Consider the following 15,721-nt stretch of genomic DNA (forward strand, 5'->3'; position numbering starts at 1 on the left):
TATCATTTGTCCTAAGGTTGTCGTGACGACCGCGAGCATTTTAGTATTTGTAGTTTTTTTTTTATCTTAAACACATAAGTCCATGTGAATTACGTGTTCCAAAGTAACACTCTTCATTATCTAGAGTCTGTAATATCTCAGGTAATGGGGTTACAAAAATAGAGGAAACAGATGTGTGCATTGCATTCATGCATAGAAAATCTGGGAAATTTTCGCGCTTTAAAGTAAAACAGTCACATTAACTGAAGTTTAACTTGACCTTGGTGGAATTGAAGTAGCTCATCAAGTCAAGCGCTATAAACCTCAATGTGACTTTGTTAAAACCTTGTTTTGGGAAGAGATGATTTGATCTAAGGAGTTAGATCAAATGGAACCAATAAACAACACAACAACACTTTACTCAATGATCAACTACTTGATCTTATAAAAGATCATAATAAGGTAATCCTTGGCATAACATATGAATATCAATTCAATTGCAAATCAAGTAACAATAAAATGGAAAAACCATTCTTCACTTATCTTTTCCAGTTCTTAAACTAATCCTTGATCCTACCCTGAACCTCGTGGTATTCATTTTATTTCAAGCTTGGAAATAAGACAAGGAGATCAACTCTAGAAGTATATATTCCTCTCTATCACAGTTAGCTTTACATCAAACCTAGAGAGGTGAGAGTTCTACAATAATTATTAGAGAAGCAACAAACCTTGAGCTAAACCTTGGATATACATCCAAGTATTCAAATCATCATCTTCAAGAGGAACCCTAGGATATTATTCAAGACCTTCCCTAGAGAGAGAACCCATTTATGTTAACCATAGATATTGGTGACTACATCATTACCTTTGGAGAATAACCTTAGGTTAGAATTGAAGTCCTTCCCAAATGAGAGAGACCTTTCATACTAATCCTAGTTCTGTTTATTTAAGAATAAAGGACAACCTTTGAACTAAAGTATTAGGTTGTAAACCATTTCCCCTGGAGTGGTGAGATAACCTAATATCACATGGAATAATACCATACCCATGAATTGATAAAGTAAGGTGGAGATATTAGGAGAACACCATGAAACCTAGAATAACAATTCCTATGAGAGAGAGCTCAAGCTAAGGTGTTACACTTAAGAAAGTTGAGCCAACACTTGATTGTGAGGGAGAGAACTATCCATATACCCAGATGATTGTATCATCAATTCCTGGAAAGAACCCTAAGTTAATATCTCAGATATTCTACTGGGATATAAATTATTGAGGCAACCATAGTAGTCACATCCAAGAAAGTAAAATAGAAGTGTTATATCCTAGTTGATCAAGACAATGCTTGATCATGGAAGAGAGAACCCATTTAATGAGAGATCCCTAGGAATCCAAACCTTGATCATTATAAATTAAGTGATGATCATAAACCCTAAGAACTTGAGGTAGAGATATTAAGAACAAGTGTATCATGCCTAATCCATGACCATGCTTTGGAGAAATAGGAGAATAATCCAAATGCTAACACTTATATGATTAGAAGATGTTATTCACCACATGAAATCATAGGGAGGTAACTAGTAAGCAACCATAGGCTTATATCCCAACCTTAACTTGTGAACCACTTTGTGATCATAAGTAGAATTCTACCACATCTACATTCCACTTATTCTTCACCTAAGAAACCTAAGAAAACCTTAGAGAAAAACTCCATACTTTATATGGTGAGAAACCATTAATCCATATAACCAAAGTTAACTATAAAAAGAACCATAACCACTTTAGTTACTTTAATGATAAATTGAGGATAGTAATAGAAGTTAATTGGTATAAGATAAAACCAATTCTCAAGTCCCTACTAATTAAAGGAGAACTGAAATAATTAAGTAAGTAACCATATTACCTTGGTTAGGGGAGATTAAACCCTAGCAAATGCAATATGATGTCATCCCCAATTCCATAAACTAGAATTATATCTCAACCCTAATTTATACACCCTTATGGCAATCATAATATAAACCCAAGACATAATTGAGATTCAATCCATGTGTCATTAGGTAATTAGCATTTGAACCCTTATGGTTCATTAATCAAATCCTATGCTCCAATTATAAAACAAAGAGCCACCTAATGCTAAGTCCTATAATTAAACTCATGTGTGGTTATCAACCACTTATCCCTATAAATAAAGCCCAACCTTGAGGAGAGTAATGCATACTCTAGGATTTCAGATTATATTTAAAATATAATACTAAAGATAACCTTGAAAAAATTGGGTTATCATCCAACCTGCAAAACCCTAATAAAATGTTCCTCACATGAAATAATATGCAAGTTATTAAATCCTAAAATGGAAACCAATACATAATAACCATCTCTGAAATATGTGGAGATGAAAGTATCCACTGTCATAATTCTAAACAGAATTGATTACATAATAATAAGTGAATTAAAGTAAAAATATAAGTTTATGTCCAAATGTTATTTTGAATAAGTTCACAAATATGCAAGTAATTTAATATAAAATATGAATTCAAAATAAGATAGTGAAACAATAGTTGGTATTATAAATCTTGGATGAGTTAGCATATTTACAGATTATTTACAAACAGTATTGAATTCAAATATGAATTCAAATAGTAAATATAAAATAGAAAATGATAAACAGAAAAGAAAAGAAGGAAAAACTCACCTGGACCTTACCAGACCGCATCAGCCCAGTAACTAGCCCACCAGCAGCCCAACCAACCCCAGTCCAACACGGCCCAAGGCCAGCCCAATACCCCTTCGTTAAAAAAATCTCGAGGACGAGCTCGTCCTCATCCCCTTCCTTCGCATGAGCGCCAGCACGAAGACGTGCTCTGCTTCCTCACTCGCTGGCGACCTCTCCGTGATCGGCATCGTGACGAGGCACGTTCCTGGCGCCATATAAAGCTCCCCGAAGAACCCTAGCTCAGGATTTTCCCCCTCCTCTGCTCGAATTCTCTCTCAGTAACGAAACCCTAGCTCGCCGGCCTCCGTTCACCGCCGGCGATTGAGGCAGCCCCGAGCCTTGCCGTGGATGCTCCCAGAACCGCCGTCCTCCCCTCGGTCTTTTCGTCGACGCGTGCAAGCTGGGAAGCTCCCGTTCCGACGAATTTCGCCATTCTCTCCGACCACTGCCGTCATGTCCAGGGAAGAAATCCCCGCCGTCTGAGCTCCATCGGCCTCGCCATCAAGCTCTACAGACTCCCGGTGAGCTCCCGCATCTCGCAGTACCCCTGGCCTGCTCAATCGTGCCCCGTAACGCCGCCTCGTCGTCGTTCACTGTCCGCCGCCGCTCGGACTTGCTGCCGGCAAGGCTCCGGCGACCATTTGGTCACGGCGCCGCCACCTTATGGCTCAGCGCATCGCCCTGCGTCGATCCAACTCACGCGCGCGCCCGCGGGTGTCGCCCAGCGCCGGCGACCATCGTCACTGCCCGCCGGCCACCGTGAGCCATGCCACATCGGCGCCACGGTGGCAGCTGACGTGGGCTCTGGCCCACTAGTCAGTGGCTAGGGGTAGTTATACCCGGGTAAATTTAGTATTCTTCCATTAAAATTTAATTCCAGATAATTGCTGAAACTTCAAATGAATTTATAAAATTCATAATAACTCAGAAAAATGAAAATAAGATATCAAAATTCTTAGAAAAGAAAAATCTATCCAATAAAAATATAATATGAAATTTTTATATTCAATAAAAATTTAATCATTTAATACTTGTTATTTAAGTCTTATGTATTAATTCTAAATTCAATTAAAATTCAATAATTAGGAAAACTTTTCAAGTTAAATAAAAACCAGTAAATAAATAAAGAAAACATTAAAAGTAAATTTTCTTTATTTATTATTTGTAAATCATTATTAGAGAGATTTAAACCCTGATTAATAATTATCCTAATTATTAATTGTTTAAAAATAATAAAATGCCAAATGCAATATTATTTTTATCCTTAAGTTGTTAATAGCTTCAACTTTATAATAAAGTTATTAACCAAGAACTAAATAGTAATTATGAAACCCTAGTTCCAATAAAAGTAAAATTATGGTTTCATAATTTCATGTGAAATCCTAAAACCCTAATGCCATTTAGACCTTAGCTCCATTAGTACATGTGAACCCTAAATTGTTTCTAAAACCTAAACCTTAGGTTAGAGTATGTAATCATGTTGCTCTATTATCATAGAGCCATCATTAGCAACTAAAGACATATCTATGTCCACATAAAATGTAGAACCCTATCACAAGCAAATTAGTATTCCAAGTATGCATACCATTAAACCAAGGTAATCAAGTAGGGTCAACCAAGTGAAAACCCTAGATCCTATTACCAAAGCCATTATCCTTGTTTATCCCTATTTAGCATCACACCATTGTGATGAACCCTAATAGCAACCATACCTACTATTTTACATTATATAACCCTGTTCCACTAAACCCTACTAGTGTGAGATACTTATGAACCATCCTATTTAGGAACCAAACATTCTCTACTTAGAGATCCAATAGCTAAAACAAGACAACCTCAACCTTAATTGTTATACTTCTTATTCTTTAAGAAGTATGTTCTTCAAAAGTTATTCTTTTGAAGTAAATAGGAAGTAGTCATCAACCTTGCCTAATAGGACCTATCAACCCTAGCTATCTATTACCACTAAGATATATCACCATGATAGCAACCATTAATTGCTTAAGATACTTACGCTTCACTAAAACCATACAAGCCCTAGTTATTAATGAATCCAACTAGGTTGTGATCCATCTAATACTTACTCCAGCAACTAGATGAAACCATAATAAACCATAGAACTCCACAACCCTAATTATCATACTTGTTCTTTATTAAAGAACATGTTCTTCAAAAGTTATTCTTTTAAAGTATATGATAATTAATCATTAACCATGCCATATAGTGCTTAAATCAACCACTATTCAATACATGTTAGGATTATACCAATTCTCCTTGATGTGTGCTTGTAATATTATTATTGTGATATATTGCATTGCTTATTTATAATACCAAGTAATCAACCCTAATAAGAACCTTGTTTGTGAATCACTCTAAAAGTGCAACATACCCTAAAACTAATCATTAAAACTCACTAATCCTAAATCATCGGGGTTAGGTCACGCTTAGAGCGATTGCATCTCATACTTATGCATTATTGCATCCTTGCCAATCTTTTAAACATCGTCCTTACCGGATGATGATGCTATTTCAGAATTTGGAGTTAATGCGTATCGAAGACCTTGCCTGCATAATCTTGCAGTCAAGAAAGGCAAGTTCATCACTTGCTCATACCATTTGAGTATTTTTATCAAATTACTTGCAAAGTACTATGTTTATCACTATTGCATAAAAAACCAAAACCACTATTTTCATAACTATGAATATGACTATGTGGTGGGCAATGGAACCATGGATTGTGTTGATATGGTGGAAGTTCCATTGCAAGGGTCTATATCCATCTAGGATTAAACAACAAATGTCTCCAGTGATTCTTGTGCCGTAATACCCGTGTTAACCATAAGATCTGGAGTGGGACGGAATAGCCAATCGTATTTCCACCTCTTGTACATCAACGGATGCGCTTTACCGTAGCACACTTGTCATCTGTCGGGGCAAGCGGTAGGCTGGGGAAGCCAATTGAAGTCCCCACGGCTTTGTCCGTAGCACACTTGTCGCCGAAGTGCAAGCGGTAGGTTGGGGAAGCCAATTGAAGTCCCCACGGTATTGCGGTCTATGAGGGGTTGCATCTGCCGGCGAAGGAGTTTGGTTCGATCCCAGACTGTCGTCGTGGTCGGGGTCCACCCTGAAATACGGGAATAATGGGACCGGCGAGGACCCAGGGTCGGGGATGCAGCAAAGGGTGGGTGTGCGAGGTAGCGGAGAAATATGATTGGCTATGACCTTATACCGGGCCTCACACCATAGGAAGTGTGGACAAGCCTGCAGCTTGGTTGGCACCAAGGTTAAGATCTCTTATGGGTAAAGCAACACACCTCTGCAGAGTGTAAAGAACCGTGACCTGTCACTCCCTGTTCCGGGATATGGAACTGCGAACGTGGCCGGAAAGGAGCTCCATGAAGTTCTAGTAAACCGGTGAAGGCTGACGGACATAGTTCTTCTGAATAAAAGCAACCTTTTGAAGAAATGGTTATGAAAACTTGCATTGGTATTAGACTTTCTGGTCTAATGCCGTAGCTAGTGCATTAAACACCCCTTTCCTATAATGAACTTGTTGAGTACGCTCGTACTCATCCCACTCTTAAATCCCCTGCTTAGATATGGAGGCATCGAAGGAGTATCTACAGTGCAACTCGAAGGCCGAGGAGTCAATAACTACTTCAAGAGACAGGAACCTTGTCAGAGGAGTCAAATACCACATCCAACAAGGAGAAAACCTAGTTTAGCCATAGAAGAGAACTAGCTTCCTAAACCTAGCTCCTATTTAGCTAGAATCTATTCTTAGCCTCTGTAGTTAGTGGAATACTCTACAAATAGAGTTCGTGATAAGACTAGACTACGAGTCGTTCTTCTGGAGTTTATTTGCAGTTTTACCTCATTGTAAAGTAGGAGGCTGTGATGATCTTGTATAACAGAGTCGATGTTGTAATTCTATAGACATGCCTTGGACCCGCATATGTTTCTGTTGTACCACTCTGAGCGATATAATACCCGTGGAACTGTGTTTCATTGGTGTTATATCAGACTTGCATACTACACCATGCAGTGGTATGCCGGGTCACCACAGTTGGTATCAGAGCAAATGCTTTGACCTTAGGATTAAAACCCTTTAAAGGAGACCTATAGGATTGGTAGTGTCTATAGGAAGTTGTCTTAGTTAGACCAAATATTTTTATGACTTGAGATGGATATTCACTTGAGAATAATCCTGACACACTTGAGTCAACCTTTCCTACCTATCTTTCCTAAGTAAAGTTAGTTAGCTAATCACAAACATGTAGTACACTATTAAGTCCTTAAAACAATAGATGAGTAGATCACAGTTGGTATACAATACATGGTAGTCCAAAGAGAGGATACAACCATAAAGACGATATCCTATTGGAAGATGTGTACCAACACATGTTATGGTTAAGTAAGAGTTAGCCAGACCTGTAATAGGAGTAATATCAAGTGATGAAGATAATTAAGATATCCTAATAGAAGATGTAGACCAAGTTAAGTAATGGGCAAGAAAAATTATCTAGACATGTGAAACAACTGATAGTAAGGAATGAATATAAGCTATATGAGGTAATATAAACCATGATGAGTCAATCATGGGAGGAAAGGAAGAGTGATAGGAATAAAATATGTCTATTTCCATGGTGGAGATAGTAATCATATAAGATTCACCTGAGAATCGTTATGTGATGGACTAGAACCTCATAATTAATTAAGAGGAGTACAATAAGAATCCAAGTGCAAAACAATAGTGCAAGAATTGTGTTCCAAAACAATGGGAAGTGTGCCAAGCACATCAAGACCATATGTTTATGGTAGAAATACTTGAAGTATCGGAGCAATATTCTAATTATTATGTGTTTAGAGTAGCAATGTTAGAACCCAGATATACCATGTGAAATAGTCCTCAACAAAATGGAAGCTAAGTAAGTACTTCCAAAGAAAATTAGATTAACCTTAGCTATTCTAGACCATTTTGTTTCAAGTTTATCCCATTGCAAATGTGCAATTAAGGTAAAGGTTGAGACAAATAGTAGAAATCCACTTATTCGTGCTATGTATCACGATATAAACCTATCTTATGTGGTGTTATATACTACACATGAGAGCCTGATGTTTAGAGATGTCTTACTCAACTATTATATTCAGGCTTATGATGGTGTGTATTATATGCACAAAGCTGAATCTTCTTGGATTTTATTGGATTTTCATTGTTTGACTAGATCCATACATAGAGTTTAACTTTGATATGCAAGTGCATGTTGCAATATCAAGTTCTTACTTGATGCTATACACTACAAGAAAAGTTCAAATAGACAACGTCTCAAAATCGTCCGCTAAGGGGTATTTTTCGTCGCCTATGGGCCTAACCCGACGATATGGGTTCTGTTGTCGAAACTGCGTCAGGCAAAGTCCTACCACGTATTTTTCGGTCCGTCGCGCTTGGGTGCCCTTCCGCCACGGAAAATTGGACCGTTGCAGAAGTGTTTCTGGGAGCCCGTTGACTCTTGACGTCATGCAAACTGCCACGTGGCAGACGCCGTTAACTGGCAGTTAACGGCGTTAACCGCTGAAACCCCGTGGTAGATGGTAGGCCCACACGAGGCCTGCCACGTCTTAAGCAGGCCGGCCCATTAAGTTTGCGGGCCGGGCCAGCTGACTTAGTTTGACCGGTCAACTATATAGCTGGGCTGGTCCATTAGTTACGTGGGCCGGGCCTAACCTCTAAGGTTGACTGGTCAAAAGATTAATGGGCCGGCCCACTAAGCATGTGGGCCAGGCCGAATGCACTCGTTTGACCGGTCAACAGGCAAAAGGGCCGGCCCACAAAACATGTGGGGACCACTTTCATGTTATCGGGCCGGCCCATTTGCCAAGTGGGGTCCACCTTAAAGCAAGTGGGCCGGCCCAAGAAGTTATTGGGCCGGCCCAATTAGCATGTGGGTCCCACTTTCCTGCTATCGGGTCGGCCCATTTAGTACGTGGGGTCCACATTAGATCAAATGGGCCGGCCCACCAAACCAGTGGGCCGGGCCAAAAGCACAGGTGGGTCCCACTTTCCTGTTAATGGGCCAGCCCATTTAGTATGTGGGGTCCACCATATAGCAAGTGGGCCGGCCCAACAAGATAGTGGGCTGGGCCAAAAACACAGGTGGGTCCCACTTTCCAGTTAAAGGGCCGACCCATTTAGTATGTGGGGTCCACCATATAGCAAGTGGGCCGGCCCAACACGCTAGTGGGCCGGGCCAAAACCACAGGTGGGTCCCACTTTCCTCTTAAAGGGCCGGCCCATTTAGTATGTGGGGTCCACCATGTAGCAAGTGGGCCGGCCCAACAAGATAGTGGACCGGGCCAAAAGCACAGGTGGGTCCCACTTTCCAGTTAAAGGGCCGGCCCATTTAGAACGTAGGGTCCACCATATAGCAAGTGGGTCGGGCCAAAAGCATAGGTGGGTCCCACTTTCCTCTTAAAGGGCCGGCCCATTTAGTATGTGGGGTCCACCACATAAGCAATTGGGCTGGCCCAACTAGTTAGTGGGCCGGCCCAATAGTTTGTGGGGTCCACCTTATAGTAAGTGGGCCGGCCCAATTAGTGTGTGGGGTCCACCATAAATCAAGTGGGCTGGCCCAATAAGTAAGTGGGCCAGCCCATTTAGTTGCTGTTTATATGCCGGCATAATAGGCGCTTTAGGATTTTGCGGGCCGGCACATGTGTGATTTCGCTTAATTGGGCCGTTTAAGGGATGGGAATTCGTGATTTAGATACTTAGAATATTTACGCAGCATTGATTTCTGTCGGATAGCCTCACTTACCACAAGCACCAAAGAAAAAATGCGCGAAAGAACTATAAAAACTAACTAAATATTACATCGGTATTGCAAGGCTTTGAAAAAATATTACAGAACCCAGCGAAATTGAATGGTAATTAAACCTAGCAATACAATGAAGCGATCCGGCAATCTTTTAAGTTGTCCATGCAGCACCTATATCTGAAACAAAGACATTACAAGTTAAGACAGCAACAATGGAAAGGCAAATACACTACAATATTGTTTGCCAAAGAATTTGGAAGTCATCATTTCGTCGTTATAACAAGATCATTGTAATGCACACAATAAGCAAACAAAGAGTGCATGCCGCATACCAACAGTCAATATAACAGAGCATGTTAGAATGAAACAGCAGACTTACTACTGTCGAGTCCCATGGAAACCAACATGTTCAGGGAGTACAAAATTGGCATGAACAACATAGTAGCAGGCTATAAATTTTGTAACAACGACTGAGCAAGATGAAGTTATGATGGCTACATCTACAGAGCAGGGAATGTAAACCAAACATAGTAGCAGGCTATAAATTTTGTAACAACGACTGAGCAAGATGAAGTTACGATGGCAAAAGCTAAAGAGGAGGGAATGTGAACCAACATGTGCCAAGTGCAATTACTTCATTTTGGCCGTGAACTAAATAATACTCCTGAACTTATAGTGAAGGGGATGCAAATCAAGATGTTTCGGGATATAAACTTGTAATGAGCAACAAATAGAGGATAGTTAATGCTGGAGCTTAGGATGGACCAGATACAGAATATAGTGGGATCACCTGTGAACTTGTATAAGAGGGAATGCAAACCAATATGTTCAGCATTCCATATGTGAGCGTCATGCCAAGTCAGAGAAACAAGTCAATAATGCAGCTTTTGAAGAACAAGATGGCACGCAAAATTATTATCTAGTAATATGACAAGTTTATTTGTACTACAGGCTAGATAGTAGAGTGATAGCATGCCAAACTAAGTCCTTACTTTGTTAGCTTACAATGAAGTAGATACAAAACAATGGCATCACCTGTAGTACAGGGAATGCAAGCCAACATGTTCATGGAGTAAAAAATTGGCACCATCAACATAGTCGCGGGCCATAATTTTTGTAACAACGACTGAGCAAGATAAAGTTATGATGGCTAGATCTACAGAGCAGGCAATGTAAACCAAATATAGAAGTTACTATGCCAAAAGCTATAGAGCAGGAAATGCGAACCAACATGTGCAATTACTTAAAATTGGCCATGAACTAAATAATAGCAGGATGTTACTATAATACCTATAATTTTTGTAACAACGACTGAGCAAGATAGAAGTTATGATGGCTACATCTACAGAGCAGGGAATGCAAACCAAAATGTTCAATCGCTTAAAGTTAGCAATGAACTAGAAAATAGCAAGGTGTTACGGTCATAGCTAGGAATGAACTAAAAGAGCTTCAGACAAACAAGCATCTCGAACCCGAACATGGCGCTAAAACAAGGGACTTACATTAGGAGAAGCACTCTGTGGGAGTCACAGCAGATCTTCCTGGGGTTGATAGATCCGGTGATGAAGTACGCAACATGTGCTACTTGGGGTTGGAGAGACGGCCATTACACTTCATGGTTACTCATCTCATCTACAAAAACGTAACGGCGCGTCGTTAGCACAAACAGGTTCCCCCAAGATTAAACAAGAACTTGCAGGCAAGCAATAGAAAAGCGACAGTAGAAGAGTTTAGATCATGCACGGCGCTGGTGAAGCAGATCCGGTTCATGCACAGCGGTGTTGGTGAGCAAGATCCGATGCGGTGGACGACGGATCCGGCGAAGCGGCTCCGGTGGGGTGGATGATACCGCAGCTGAAGCGACTGCGGTAGACTGCTGGATGAGCATATGGTTTCGAGGTTCGGCGGGGATGATCCGGTCCGGTTGATGACGGCGTCGATGAAGCGGCTCCGGCAGGCAGCCGGATGACGAGGATCGCGAGGCCTCGGGTAGGCCAGGGAAGTCCGGCGGGGATGTTCCGGTGCGGTGGTCGTGGAGGTGGGAGAGAGGGACTTGGGAAGTTCCGGTGGGTGGTCTGAGGGAAATGAATTTTTTTTGGGAGGGTTTCCGGGCTAGGGAGGTGGTGATCCAAAAAATGACGGGCAGACCCCCCCCACCAACCGACTTTGCTGTCATCTCCACAGGGGTAGAATGGGAATTTGAAAGCGTGTGAAATTTTTGTATTTTGTGGGCGGGAAGATTTGCCGCTATGAGATTTTGAATTTGGCTACCGTCCAAGTATAATGATAAAAATTGTGACACCGTACTAGTACCTCTGTTCAAGGCCGAGTGCAAAATCAAATCATCATAACAGTAAATAACGGTCACTACCATGATCATGTTCTATCTCTGAAATTAGCGTATCCGCTAGATCTTGCAAAGTATAATGATAAAAATAATTGTGAGACCGTACTAGTACTTCTCTTCTAGGCCGAGTGCAACAGCAAATCATCATCACGTTGAAAAATTGTTACCATGATCATGATCTATCTCTAAAATTGGCGCATCCACTATATCTTGCAAAGTATAATGATAAAGAATTTGTGAGACGGTACTTCTGTTCAAGCCCGAGTGCAACATCAAATCATCATCACGTTGAAAATTTGTTACCATGATCATGATCTATCTCTAAATTTGGCGCATCCGGTAAATCTTGCAAAGTATAATGATAAAGAAATTGTGAGACAGTAGTAGTACTTATGTTCAAGGTCGAGTGCAACATCAAATCATCATCACGTTGAAAATTTGTTACCATGATCATGATCTACCTCTGAAAATGGGCGCATCCGCTAAAACTTGCAAAGTATAATGATACAAAATTGTGAGACCATACTAGTACTTATGTTCAAGGTCGAGTGCAACATCAAATCATCATTACATTGAAAAGTGTGTTACCATGATCATGATCTATCTCTGAATTTGGCGCATCCGCTAAATCTCGCAAAGTATAATGATAAAAAAAATTGTGAGAATGTACTAATACTTATGTTCAAGGCCGAGTGCAGGATCAAATCATCATCACGTTGAAATTTGTTACAACGATCATGACATATCTCTAAAATTGGCGCATCCGCTAAATGTCGCAAAGTATAATGATAAAAAAATTGTGAGATTGTACTACGGAGTAGTACTTATGTTCAAGGCCGAGTGCAGGATCAAATCATCATCATGTTGAAAATTGTTACAACGATCATGACATATCTCTGAAATTGGCGCATCCGCTAAATCTTGCATGTGGCGCATCTCATTGCGGAGCAACAGGCCAGTGCTATCAAGGTTGAGGCGTCAGTAGCGTCATCGGGCTCTCCTCTTTTGAAAGATCTTCTACATGGCACGGCGCACCGCCCGTCGAGAAGCAGTCACATGTGATACCGAGGTGGAGACGTTGCCGGCATCCTCGAGGTGCGACCGCCCTTCTACGAGCCAGCGTCGACTCAAGGTATGAATCCTTGCGTTGTCGCGCCCCTTCTTCCGATGAAGTGGGTGCCTTAGATTTATTGTTCTTCTCTTACGATTATTTCAAGCCGAACATGTGTGCTCTTTCTCTGAATATATTGCTTGAAAAGCTAACCAAGTTACTTAAATTCACTTCATTCTTAATCTTGCGTGCTAATTTTGTTATTTTTGCTGACAGTGGTGCGCGCAAGGAGATTTATTTGTGGGTGTGCTGAGCTGTTAGGCAGTGGCGGACGCAGCAAAGAATTGGAGGGGGGCACACCCCCAAAAAAAAAATTTGCACCGTCAAAATTGTGAAAAACGTTTGCCAAATGAACAATATATAAGGCTCTGTTGGGATGTTTATATTGGGAGACTTGTCATTGCGTTTAGTTGAATGTTGATAACCTAGGATATTGAGATTGAATGCCAATATTTCTGTTTGGATATTTAGATATTTAGAAGCTCGACTTAATATGGAGGGTGAATGCCAAAATAGTCGGATCAACTTTGAAATTCTGAAAAACTAAGAAACAATGTGTACAACACAAGGAGCTCGGTGGAACCACGCGCTAGGGTTTCCGTCTTGCCGCCGCCGCTCCGGCCGCCAGCGGGGCGGGCGCCGCGTGTCCGCGTTTTTTAGATCGTCCACAACCACCTCAACATTTTGCTACATATATGCAATTCAGTGATGAAAATATCTTCAGTACTTTACATTTTTGTGACATACAACAAGCACCCATTTTCTGAACATCGATTCATTATTTTAGGAATTACTAAAAACTAAACTTTTCAATGTGGGGAGAATAGCTGAATATGGGCAATTTTAAGTTTTGAACACTTAACACTAACACACAGTATAGCACATGGAAATAGAAACAGAGAATGGGGAGGCGGAAGCGGACACTGGACGTGGACCTGCTAGAGCGCAGTGGTGTGGCGGCCGGCGGGAAGAGCCGGGGAAGGTGTACAATGGCGGTCGGCGGCCAGCGCTGCGGCGGCCGAGCCCCAGCCCGCTTCCTTTTGAGCGTCGAGCGGCGGCCATCCGCAAGCCTCAGAAGTGCAGAGGGAGTCCAGAAAGGGGGCAGTGACGAGCGGATAGGCTAACAGGCGAGCGACAGCCCTGGACGGGAGAGAGTGTAGAGGGCGAAGCGAGAGATTGGCGGCGGCGCAGCGGGGAATTGTGTGGTCGCTCACCTGGTCTCTCGTCGATCCTTGATACGAGACAGGCTTATTGGGCCTTTTTCAGCACTTAAATTAGGTGTATCAAAAACGTTTTCAACAATTCTGGGTGCCCCCCCCCCCGCTGCGTACGCCCATGCTGTTAGGCCTAAGTCGAAATCCTCAGCTAAACGAGGCCTCGGCTTAACACATGAAAAAGGTGTTCAATCTCGCCCACAATGTCCTCTTCTTTCCTCTTCCTTTATTGGAACTTGTTTTGCAGACAAGGAAAGTGGCACATGTAATGTGAGAAAAACCCTCTTAGCCAAAATCAGCTACGAGCAAGATTTTCTGTATTGTAGATGCCCCAATTGACTCTCATCCCCAATGTAGTCTTTTTTTTATGTCAGTATAGACTTCTTTACATGGCATGCATTTGCCTAATGAGCAGCATTGTATTGCCATTCTAGCCAACCTGATCGATATGTCAAGCTTCATGCAGGAGATGCCATGTTTAATTTACTCCCTCACTCCGATCCATATTTCTTGGTGTAAAATGAATGTGAATCGAAGGGAGTACTTTTCTTAGATAGTACTATACCAGTTCAAAAAAAAGTACTACTCCTACTACATCACAAATGCATCAAAAGAGTACTACATCACAAGACCACCACGGTTGTACTAGTAGAGTTTAATGATGAACTTCCAAAGGGAATAAGATTACACATATGAACTTTAAACAGGACCAGGAGCATGAGGGCCAGCAACAGGGGCGTTGACCGGGAACAAGCCAGGCAAGACGTAATTCTGGAGGAAGAGGCCATATGCTGCGTGCTTGGCCTTGGTTGCAGGGCGGTGCTTCCCCGATGTACTTAGGCCTACACCCGTCGCATGCTGGATCAGGCTGCGGATGTCCTTCTGGAGGATTTTGCCACAGAATGGGCAAAATAGCTCCCCGCGCATGCGGAAACGAATTTCACCACCCTTCAGCCGCTTGTAACGTAGCGGCTCTTCCGGTCCCTGCACTCCTTGTTGTCGTCCATGTCATCGTAATATTCCTGTGAATTATAAAGTACATAATAATCAGGTGTTTAATGACGGATCGAATAAATATTTGCACTATCATAAGCAAACCTTAGAAACCCTAAAATTAAATGTGTAGAACAAGTAAATGGCAGAAGAAATCATACTAAATCACGAGAAAACCCTATGAACAGCAATGAACATAAGCCACAACAATTGCAAGTCCACTAAGTATGAACACATAAATTAATTATATGACTAATCAAGCCAACTACATGGCCGATTAGTCGAAATTAAACTAGAATCTGACCGTACGAACCGTAGAATCAAGTACGTCTACAAGAACAAGGTAGGAGATCAAATCAATCAAGAACCAGGTTCGTGCAAACCACGTGAACAGTAATATGACACAAAGAGGATCGGGACAGTTTCGATAAAAGAGCAGTACCTCCTCGTCGTCACCCTCGACATCCTCACAGGAATCGAACGTTTGGGCCGAAATCGTCGAAGGGGTCGAGGTCCGCGTCCGCACCGGGTCTAGGAAGACCTCGCCGTGGT

Source organism: Lolium perenne, chromosome 4, assembly GCF_019359855.2.
Source record: "Lolium perenne isolate Kyuss_39 chromosome 4, Kyuss_2.0, whole genome shotgun sequence".
In the NCBI taxonomy this organism is placed as follows: Eukaryota; Viridiplantae; Streptophyta; class Magnoliopsida; order Poales; family Poaceae; genus Lolium; species Lolium perenne.